Consider the following 12,603-nt stretch of genomic DNA (forward strand, 5'->3'; position numbering starts at 1 on the left):
CATGGGCATCCCTGCGTCCTCTCTGTGCATTTGAAGGATGGTGGTGCAGGGAACCATATGGTCAGCATTCGGTTTCTTCTTTCCGGCTGGCGATCTCCTTCGTTTCTTCCCCTTGGCTCTTCGTCGTCCATCTTGCTTTACCCCCACGAACACCCACACACACATGACAACCCCCTTACCAGGGTGTACCCGCACTATCACGGTATTCCTGGAGGATCGGCCGAGAGTTGTGTACCGACCTCCCTTTCGCCATCACAAACCCACTCGATCGCAAGGTGATGGTTTACCGGGGAGGGACTTTGGGACGAATACACTTCTATGAGTGCAGGTCCCTCAGCCAGTACGAAGTAAGGAAGTACAGAGAGGAGGGAATAGCCACGTGTGAGAAGCACCCACGTGGGGTCCCGTGGGACCAGGTTTGGGGCTTTGCAGGCCCCCCCGGTATGTTTCCTCTCACTGCATGGTATTAGTAATAACCACAGCAATGGTGAAATACTGGGTTCCCTGCTCGCCACCTAAAACAACAAAGGAGTAACTCTGTTACTTTCACCCCCAGAACGTCCAAATCTGTGCTATTCCTTCTATGTAAAAAAGAACACTGATTATGTACTCTCCATTAAGCTGATAAGAACAGTTACTACACTTTGATCTTAGCCAAAATGCCGAGAAACGATGTCGATTGTTGTGTTGCAATCAAAGCAATGCACATTACACAATAACCTTACTTTAGTTTTAAATTGGTGCAACAAGAATTTATCTCGAGTTCTGTTTGCAGATAAACAGTCAAACTCCTTATGCATCAACACTAGTAATCTATAATAACAAAAACCGTAATTATATTACCAATTATTATACTATTCTTTACACTTCATTGTTATATTACCATTTACAATTTTTAGTTTTCCTTAATCTTAAAAAAAAATCACTTTTGTTCGTTATTTCTTTCTTTCATTCTTTCTTTCTTTTTTCTTTATGAACATTATTGACTAGTGTTAGTGAAGGAAGAAACTGGCATGTTTGAGGGACAGACTGAAGGACGCATACCCTACACTGTACTTCCCCATGAAGAGATACGCCCGTTGCCAATGTTTTTTAACTATGATACCAACAATACACCCGCTGTTTTTGTTATTTTATTTTTTACATAGAAGCTGGAAAACTAATTTCCGTTGCATTATAAAAAGTATAAATTACATTAAAAATGATAGTGCCTAAATGATTGAGACAATTACTTTATGAACCGTGTATGCCAACCTTAATGAAAAAATGAAGCTCCGCCCAGAGAAGTAGTTCCTGAAGTATTTGTAAAATGCTTACACAAGTATAAATATTTATTGCATATAATTGTAGAAAATTTGGAATTGTATCAATTTCTAGTTTGGTTATTAGTCAATTTTCCAATAAAATGATTCTGGGCTATATTGATCTCATTACTATGCCAAATAAAGTATTTCCACAATGTTCAGTTTTATATTAGGAGGGATAGCCCTCACTGGATAGCAAGTTCCTCATAATTAATAGATAAAGTACATAAGCAATATCCCAAACGACTTAATTGTGAGAGGAAGAAACTTCAGGATCAATTTGCTACAGAAGAAAACTTGGCTTACCTCTATACAAACTTATCCTGGCAAATCAATCTAAAGTTGATGGTTGAGATACTATTAATTACTTTATTTTGGATCTAATGGGAAATCATATTGAATTAGACACAAGAAAAACGCGAAAAATTATCAATAGTTAAAATTTTCTAACCCCTTATGTTTGTGTTTTGATGGAAATGAATAGTTTATAAAGCCAAACTTGTTTATTTCCATCATATGCCTCTCACTTCTAATGTGACAATTTTTATTTTAGCATATTACGAATTATATAAAAAGTTATCATATAATTGGTTTATAAATTTAAATAAATAACATAAGAGAGATGGTTCAGCACAATGATAGTCAGTCAAGTTAGGTTAGGGTTTAGGATGAACAATTCAGGGCATACTTACCTGGCACAGGAGATACCGTGATCACGAAGGCGGTTTTCCCAGGGCGAGGCTCACCATTGCACTCCGGTGATGCTGACCCTTGCGATTAACCCAAATGTGGTTAACTCGAGTGTGCAATTTTTGTTAGCGGGGGACTGCGTTCGCGCTATCCCCCTTACACAATTCATAAGGGATTACATAAGAAATATAAGGTACAACGGCGTATTTTTACAGCTTAACAAGGTCTCTGTTAATAAATAGTACTTGATTTATGCTTAAGGTCAGCAAAGAATTTTTTTTAATAGTCTGTATCACACTCGACAGTCACTCACTGTCAGAGCAATGAAAGAAATCTATCATGATCTTGTTTACCAACACCTGATACACTGTCACACAGTATGGGGGGGGGGGGCCTCTAGCTCTTCAAAAACATAATCTCTGGTTACTGCACAAAAGAGAGTTGTACGGACAATGACCTACTTGAAAAAAAAAACAGATCACACAAATAAAAAATTAGCTATATTGAAAATTTTTAAATTCGAAGATGTTAACACCTTCTGCTGTGCCCCTTTGTTTACAAATCTATCAATCACTTTTCATTCGCCTCTACCGCCGTGGACTTCCCCGAGTGTTGATGTTGTCGTCCACACCTACCCTGGTCGTAAATCCACCCAACTGCGGTATATGCTCAAACTTAACTGCCTTGAGCAGATTAATGATGTCGCCTCCTCTCTTAAGACCTCCCACCCTCCTATCCTCGTCTACTGTGATGGGTCTGTTACCACGCTGGGCAGCGCTGGGGCAGCTGTGTGGATTCCTGAGCGCCAGGCCTGCAGGAAAATCAGGGTCCACGACTGGGCCTCCGCCACTGATGCTGAAAGCATAGCCATCCTCGCGGGCATTCATGAGGTGGCGACCTACTGTATGCTCGCACTGAACGCTGGAACCTCCATATAATCAGTGACAGCACTTCGGCGCTAGCGAGGCTCAAATTACCTCCCCCTCCTCCCCTGCCGCCCAACACACCCTAGCCGCCGTCGCCGGGCTAGAACAAACTGATGACATCCGTGTCAAGTTTATTTAGATCCCGTCACTTATAGGAATAACTGCCTGTGACACTGTTGGTCGGCTTGCCAAAGAAGCTACACAAGAAGAAGATATTGAAGCCGCTCTCGCCCTCTCCTTGAGTCATCTCAAATCTCGCATACACGCCACACAACGAGAGGCATTCGATGAAAATTGGACACACCTGAAGCAACGGGGTAGCTTCACACTATGCCACTATGACGCTGTAACCGGTGATGACAACCGCCACTACAAAGAGTATCAATCCATGACTCGATCTCAACAGATTATGTACATGAGACTGCACCTAGGGTACAGGTACCTATGGGAGTACATTGGCAACCCTAAGCCTGGCCGCACTGTTTGTAAAATTTGTGGCCAACCCGACTCTCACACCCTCTCTCACTACATCCTCACTTGCCCTATGACCACCTCCTACAGGTCCCTAGCTGTTACCAACACCTCTTCCCTCCCTGACCAGATATCCCTCCTCCTAGTGACAGGCCTGGCACTTGACATTATTAGGGACCTGCCACGCTTTGCCATAAACAGATGAAATGTACCAGGAACTTTCCCCCCACGCACTCATCATTCTCTCACTTTATGTAACTTGACAAAACCTATGACCCTTCAGGCTTTTACCCCCTTAATGCACGAGTCATAAAGGCAAGTATGAACTTTGCATACTTCCCAGATGGGCGCTGTAAATGCTTCTGCGCTTCACCTTGCACAGGATGTAAGGGGGTGCCCAATAAACTATCCCCCTCGGGGGCAAATCTGAATCTATCAATCACTTGCTTGACAATAATTATTTCCAGTTCCGGTATAATCAGAGATACAACTTAAGGCACCCAGAGCTACTCCTCCATAAAATATCACGGTGTGAAGGTGTGGAACAACTTACCCCCACACATCCGAGCAAAGCCTACGCTCCCTTCCTTTAAATCATCTCTTAAAAAAAATCTATTGTCTAAGTATTAATATTTCTTGTAACACCTACTATATTTACAGTACCTGCTTTTATTGTACCATCAAAACCGTTTTATCGGAAATTATCATGAAAATAGATAAGTAATTACCATTGCAATAAACATAATTGCCAACGAGACATAATCATGTTCTGTCCTCTTGTTCAACCTTATTACTGTACAACCCAATTGTAGTTGGGTAGGAGACGCTAATTTTCAGCAAATCAGCTCAGCTGGGGCGCCTGTGGGTAGAGCTGTACCGCTCTTGCCTCGCAAGCCAGTTGTCACGGGTTCGATTCCCGGGTCGGTGGAAATTTGTTCCGACACACTTGCCAGCTTCCCTTGGTCCTTGTTCACCTGGCAGCAAAGTAGGTACCTGCTATAAATCGAAAGTTGCGAATTCGTATTCAGGGAAAGTTGTTTGAGCTTCCAATAACTTGCTTTGACATAAACCACTGACTCTTCAGGCTTCTACGCCCTTGACTCTTCAGGCTTCTACGCCCTTAACTCATGAGACATATTCCTCCTACACCGTCTTCCACCTTCTTGAGCCAATGGCTCTCTTCTCTCCATCCCATCATCATCATCAACCATGAACTTAGCATGCTTCCCTGTTGGGCGCTGTAAACGCTTCTGCGCTTCACCTTAAACAAGGATGTAAGGGGGTGTCCAATAAAAAAAAAAAAAAAAAACAGCTCAGCTGCGCCTTTCGCGTCACACTTAGAGGTCACGGTGATTGGCTAAGATGTAGGCACATAGGCAGGCTCTTTTTGGTGTAATATGCCTCTATAATGGCTTTTTGGCAGGAATATTGTCTAAACTAGATTCTCATAGATTTTCTCTAAAACATGACAATTTACATGGCACTGTTACAGAAGCATTTTTTTCCTATGTTTTTTTGTTTTTTTTTACGTTATCAAACTTGACTTGAAGCCTGTAGATAAGGATGAAGGGCTAATATTTGTTGCTGGGTTTTTGTTGGAAGTACTTTGGAAGTATTGGGGCGGGGGGGGAGGGGGTTAGGTGGACGTAAATGAGGGGAAAGTTTGAAGGAAATTAGGAGAGTTAAAGTATCCGGGCTCAACTAGACATGCTGTATTTTAAAATTCTTTATTGATCTTTTATACTAATAATTTAAGTTGTAGCTCGCTAGCTTTTGACTTTTCTTCTCGTTCATGTTTTGATATAACAGTAGATAGTATTTCAAGCGCTATAATAATTATTTAATGTTTTTTTTTTTTTTTTTTAAGATTTATTGGACTGCTACTCTGCGGACCTGAAGTTACCAGTTTCATACAGGCGTAATAGTGGTAGGTGGTCAGTGAGTCGCCAGTCGCAGTCGGGAGCAGTCGCAGTCAGGAGCAGTAGCAGTCAGTCACAGAGCGAAGTGGAAGTCGGAGAAGGTACAGACACAGCTGATTGGCTAGTCATTGGACCTCTCCCACCTTCCCACGTACCCTGGAAAACCAAAGCACCTGACTTCAATTCTCCAACTGACAATTCTGTTGATTCGATCAACACATTGAGCCTCTCCTACAGTATCGGACCTCCCTTAGGAACCCCGAATGCTGCTGAGGGGCTTGGTGTGAAGAGAGAGTCGGCAGTGAGTTTTCAGACCTTTTTCTTCTACTCTAATCCTTCTCTTCCGTGCCGTGAAAGGACCTATTCCCCTGTCAGCTGACGTACAGGGGAGTATTCGTCTGGAAACGCCCTCTGTCCCCACACCTCGCTAGTGCGTGTTTGTGTGAAGGGTGGAGGGTCAGCACAGCCTGCCGATTCGCCTGGGGACCCCTGTGATAGTGCAGGGCCTCCCCTACGTGAGGGGCGCAGGAAACCAGGGACTGTTAGGGGAGATCTCCATAAATCTCCAAATTCGAAATCATTAAACATGCCTTCAATTAAAATTAAAGTGGACCGTACCATCCAACCGTGCACAGACCTCGCCTCACTCATTTTCCAGCTGACCTTGATATTTCAGATCCGTTCCTTCACAAACGACGATATCATCAAAATCTTTGTACCAACTGATGAAGATGCCGACCAATTCCACTCCCCAGCAATGAACAACAGACTGAGGGACAATGGCTTAACGGTCCTCAGTTCCCCTGAGTACCGTGCAAAATGCACCCTCATATGCAGGATGGTGATCCCACCTATTCTTGACAACCTAAACCTCTTGAATGAGCTCAACTCACACAACACCTCCCAAATGACATATGCAGCCCGGATGGGAACTCTCCCCATGTTAAAAATCACTACAGCTACACAAACTGACGCCATCAAATTAAAATCTTACGGAATAAAAATCGGCAACAATATCATCCCCTCAAGAGACATTGAATTCCAACACTTCATACAAGTGCACCAATGTTTCAATTGCTACCAATTCGGGCACAGCACCAACCGTTGCAGTAACACAATAACTTGCTCAAAGTGTGCCAATCAAGGCCACTCCTACCGAAACTGCACTGCCACGGTAACAAAATGCTGCAACTGTAAAGGCCCTCACGCTGCCATCAGCAACAAGTGCAAAATCAGACTCGACAATAGCACAACACCACTCCCTCCCCGCCGACCCTCACCTCCTACAGCACCTCCCACAGCACCACCTCCACCTCCCCACCACTCACTCCCTACTGCCACGACCCTCCCCACCCGCACTTGCTGGACCAACAACCTGACCGCCCCCCCACCCTCCCCCGACATTGACGCAAAAATCACCACTATCATACTTCTGGCACATACCCTAAGCAAAGGAAACAGGTCTCTTTTTCTGAAACTGGCAATTGATGGTTTGAAGGCGAACGGCCTCCCTACCATACACATTCCTGATTCCTTCAGAACCGGTCCCGACCTCATCTTCTCCACTGCCCCCATCTCCGAATGGACCATAATGCCACCACCTCCCCCCAGAGAATCCACTGCAATCTCCCTCCGCCCCTCCACTTCTGCCATGCCCACACCTGACTTATCTCACCAATCTACTATTACCTCACCCCCCAGAGTAATCAGTCCAAAACCTCCCGGCCCCTCCACCTTGACCTTGCCTACACCTGACTTTTCCCACACGACTTCGATGAACTCCCGGACCACAAAAATCCGAACCAAACCCAATCTTCCCCTAACACCTCAGACTCCCAAGAATAAAATGGCAGCCCATCCCCCCACAGAACTAGTGGTCAGACCACTAGACCTAAGAGGAAGAACACCTCCCCCCTTTCTTCCTACACACATGACAGCAAAAGAATTATAAAATACACACATCCAACTAAATCTATAATCAAAGTAAATCTATTCGGCACTACCCCAAAGGAAACAGGAAACAACCCCGACACGAACCTAGCACACTCCACTCATCCTCCCGACTCCCCTACACACACAGTCACGTAACCGCCCATCCCTCACCTGCATACACCACACTCAGACCTCGCTCACAGTCACTCGGCAAGTTAGACCTCATCCCTGCACCCCAGAATTTCATTCTCATTTAAGTAACCAAGAACAAATTATACAACATGATCACCATTATGCAATACAACTGTAGAGCATATCACTCAAACAGACACGCCATCTCTCTCCTCATACAAGAACACAACCCAGACATCCTCCTCCTCAACTCAACATGCACATTCACCAAAATCAGGCACTTCGGCTACACAAGCAGACAATCACCCCACGAACTATTCGAGGGCGTTGCTATCCTCATCAGATCCTCCATGAAACACGAATTCATCACCAACTTCGCCTTCAAACACTTCATGGCCGTCAAGATCGACACTCAACACGGACAGACAATCATCTGCACAACATACTCAAGACCTAACTCGCTTATCCCCTTCACAGACCTAAACTCCATCTTTAACAACTCACACCTACCTGTAATACTAATGGCCGACCTCAATGCACACCACACCGCATTCCAACACAACCGCATCGACCCCCATGGCCAACAACTACACGCTTTGGTCACTCACAAAAACCTTCACCACATTGGCCCTTTCTTCCCCACATTCTACGCTGCTCACGGCAAAGGCACTCCAGACATCGGCATCACCAACACCCCTGCCCTCCAATTCCAACACTACATCACTCCCGGCCCCCTATCAGGCTCAGACCACATTCCCATCACTCTTCACCTCTCCAACAATCCCATCCTCCTCCCAACAACCACACCTCAATACCAGTATCAACACGCAGATTGGGATGCCTTCAAAACCACACTCTCTGAACAACAATACACACTCAACCTCGAACACCAACCCACTAGGATGATTGAGGAAACCTGGACACACCTTTTCAACACTATCACCGCCATAGCAGATACCCACATTCCTAAACACCGGTTCAAGAGAAAATACTCCTTCACACCCTCCATAAGAACTCAACGCCTACTTCACTGCGACAGGACACGATTCGAACTAAACAAACTTAACCTAGCACCAGTTTACACAGACATCTCCACACTAAGAACACACATCATCCATAGCCTCCGTCAAGATCATAAGGTCCACTGGGCAAAACTCGTAGAGGCTGCCCAGGAACACAGAACACATAACCCCCGATAATTTTGGCAAAGGATCGCCAAGCTGAAAGGAACTGCAAAACCCCCCTTTGATCACCTGCTAGTAAATGGTAGGAAAATCAATGAGCCAGCCGACGTAGCACAAACACTAAAACAACACTGGGAACACATTTTCCACCCACACCCCCCACACAACAAAGGTACATCTTAAACCACATAAACAACATCACCACACACATGCAAACACTTCACGACAGAACAACTCCTGACAACACAATAGATACCTCCACTCTCACACAGGACCACACCCTCACTGCTCCTTTCACCCCAACAGAAGTCGCACAAGCACTGGACAAAACCAAAAAGAAACACCAGGTGACATCAATATTGGTCAAGCAATCCTGAAGCACCTGCCCCGAGAAACAATCACAGCCATTACATACCTCTACAACACCCAACTGGCTACAGGATACTTCCCAAAGCTCTTTAAGACAGCCACAGCCGTCATGATACCTAAAACAAACAAAAACCCAACAGATCCTCAAAACTACAGACCGATCAGCATACTAGAAGTCTTAGGCAAAACTTTTGAAAGACTATATAACACCCGCCTCAGATACCACCTTGAAGATGAACAACTACTGTCCTACAAGCAGTTCGGCTTCAGAGCACACCACTCAACTCAAGACGCACTCAATATAGTCACAAACTACCTCCACATGAACAAAGATGCATACAAGATAGCACTCATTACAAAAGACGTACAAAAAGCCTTCGACACAGTTTGGCACGATGGATTAAAGTACAAGATATGCACCAATTTTAACCTCCCTCAAAAATCACAACAATTACTATGTAACTTCCTAACAGACAGAAAAATGAGGATAAAAGTCACACCTGCCTACTCTGACCACTTCACACTGCATGCAGGAGTCCCACAAGGATCAGTCCTGTCCCCAACACTATACATTCTTTACACAAACGACTTACCTGACCCCTTACACATCGACTCTCTGACAATACAGTACGCCGACGATGTAACCCAACTAGTCAGACACAGAACTCTTGATCACCTAACAGACAAAGCTAACAGGGAACTCGAACAAGTTACACAATGGGAACTCCGATGGCGAATACAAACCAACCCGAACAAAGCACAAATCACCTACTTCGGCACCAAAAGACGACAACCACGTCACATTTACCTAAACCCCTACATCGCCTACCCTTCACCTATAACTATCAAACGAACAAACACAATCCTAGGAGTCACATTCAACGACACCCTCACCATGACACTACACACCAATATGAAGGCTTTGATCGCAAAGAAAACACTCGGGAATATATACAGATTCAGAACCGCATCAATCAAAACCAAAACACACCTATTCAAAGCCCTCATACGCCCACTATTGACTTATGCACCTAACACACTCCAGCTAGCACCACCATCAAGCGCCAAGAAACTTCAAGTCATACAAAACAAAGCACTAAGATTCATCCATAACACACACTGGTCATCCTTCACCAGAAATAGTCATCTACATGAACTCAGCTCCGTCCCCCCACTTAACATCTACTGGAGACAACTAGGTGACAAACAAATAGAATCACTCCTCACTACTTACCCTCAATGGCAGGATTATTTCGACAACATCATACTCCCACGCAGATTCAGAGACAGAAATCCCTCCATATTAAACAGACCAAACACTCCCCTCCCACCTCCCTTGTATTAATAACTTCCCTATAACCACACCCTAAAAAAAATTTCCCCCTCCAAATTAAACCTAACCTCTCCTTAACCCTCACCCAACGATTCCCACCCAACCTAACCAAATCAACCTAACCTAATAACCTAACCTCTCCTCAGCCCACACACAACGATTCCCACCTAACCTAACCCAATCAACCTAACCTAACTTAAGCTTAACCTAACCACTTCTCAACCCCACTCCCAATGATTCCCACCTAACCTAACCTTACCTACTTGACCAATTCCCTCCTCCCCCCCCTCACTCCAAAAACCACGCCACCAACTCAAACTCAAGACCACTCCGACAAAAAAAAAAAAAAACTAACCCACTCAACCTGCACTAACACTCTCCCCCCCCCCAAAAAGACCCTAACAATCCCCCCAAAATAAAAACCTAACATACCCAGCCGTTACTAGCAATCCCACACAAAATAAAAAATAACCATTCTACCACTAACTAACCACACCCTATCACTCCTCCCAAAATAAAAACCTAACACACCCAGCCATTACTAGCAATCCCACACAAAATAAAAAATAACCATTCTACCATTAACTAACCACACCCTATCACTCCTCCCAAAATAAATACCTAACTTACCCATCCCATACTAACTCGGATGACATGTATGTTTCCCTTAGCCAATAAGGTCGAGGAGAGTTGCGCAGTACCTGCAACAAGCCCTCTCCCTCTAGAATGTTACCAACACTGTTTTATGGGCACCTCCCTTAGCCAATAAGGTCGGAGAGGTGTACCTAAAAACGGTACCATCAACGGATGATATGAACGCCTCCCTTAGCCAATAAGGTCGGGGAGGGGTGCATTGTTCCTGTACACAAACCCTCTCCCTCAATAATGGGACCAGAACTCACAATACCTGCAAGAGCCTACCACGCAATTGCAGAAGTCCTTTACTAGCCAAAGGAAAGAATGAATGCAATAATTAACCCAACTCACAATACCTGCAAGAGCCTACCACGCAATTGCAGAAGTCCTTTACTAGCCAAAGGAAAGAAAGAATGCAATAATTAACCCAACTCTGCCAACCACCAACAAAACCTGTAATCCTCCCAAAAGAAAAACTTAACCCACCCAACCTTACTCACAATCCCTCCTTAAAAAAAAAAAAAAAATGCTAACTCTCCATCCAATCACCAATCAACACCTTCAATCCTCCAAAAGAAAAACTTAACCGCACCCAATCTTACTCACAACCTCCTAAAAAAAAAAAAAAAAATAGCTAACTCACTATTCAATCAAGCAAAACAACACCTCAACTTCCAAAGAAAACTTACATCTGACCTTCTAACAAGTCCCCTGACCCTCCTAAAAAAAAAAACCTATGACTCAATACAACTATTCATTAGCAACACAAATCATATCACACCTAAGGAATCCTTCCATACTATAAATTAACCCAACAACCTCCAAAGCCCCCCTCTCCTCTCCTCGCCTCCCCCTTCCTCCCGACAACCGAACCATACCTGACCTGATATCAATTATCCTAACCCTCCCCCTCTCCCCTTACTACATTTCCACGCAAACGCATACACACTCACACAACAACCCCCTGCTAACGTAATTCACCTCACAACCTCCACCCCGCCAATCCTCAAACACAAACCTCCCACAACCAATCTCCAAACACAACACCCCCCCCACCCCCGCCAGACAAAGCCTCTCATAACACCACAACTCTCCAAAACCAAATCAAACATACCCAACCTCTATACCAGCCACTGTCAACATTATCGACCTAACTCAAGACTGAAACCAAACAACCTATATCTCACTCTCATCTCCGTTCACAATTTGACAAAGCTCAAATCTGTCCCCTGCTATTACTAAATAACTCTCCTACGATCCACTCATCCTTCCTTACTACGAATACTTTGACATTTCAAGCTCAAAGATTCAAAACTCTTCCTCCAACTCTCTCCATTTCTCTCTGACATAGCTGAAAGACCCACAACTCTCAGAAACAAATCAAAACATACCCAACGTCTGTGACATCCAATTCTCAATAAAATCGACCTAACTCAAGACTGAAACCATTCAGCCTATATCTCATTCTCGTCTCCGTTCATAATTTGACAAAAGAGCTCAAATCTGTCTGCTGCTATTACTAAAAGCTCTCCTACGATACGCTCATCCTTCCTTACTATGAATACTTTGACATTTCAAGCTCAAAGATTCAAAACCCTTCCTCCAACTCGCTCTGTTCCTCTTTGACATAGCTCAAAGACTTTACCTTCTTCTTTCTCCAAACAACCCTACGACTAGCAAAATTTCCAGGTTTTCACCTTCTCTGTT

The 12,603-nt window shown here is 44.3% G+C and overlaps 1 non-coding gene and 1 pseudogene across 1 annotated transcript; one reads left to right on the plus strand and one right to left on the minus strand.

Annotated features, from left to right (window-relative positions):
- Nucleotides 1–554: 554 nt before the first annotated feature.
- LOC121877907 lies at nucleotides 555–674 on the minus strand (annotated as a pseudogene).
- Nucleotides 675–1,988: 1,314 nt separating this feature from the next.
- LOC121877904 lies at nucleotides 1,989–2,151 on the plus strand. The gene has a single exon (XR_006091062.1). It is a non-coding gene; the product is annotated as a U1 spliceosomal RNA (small nuclear RNA).
- Nucleotides 2,152–12,603: the final 10,452 nt, after the last annotated feature.

Source organism: Homarus americanus, unplaced genomic scaffold, assembly GCF_018991925.1.
Source record: "Homarus americanus isolate GMGI-L3 unplaced genomic scaffold, GMGI_Hamer_2.0 scaffold58264, whole genome shotgun sequence".
Taxonomy (NCBI): Eukaryota; Metazoa; Arthropoda; class Malacostraca; order Decapoda; family Nephropidae; genus Homarus; species Homarus americanus.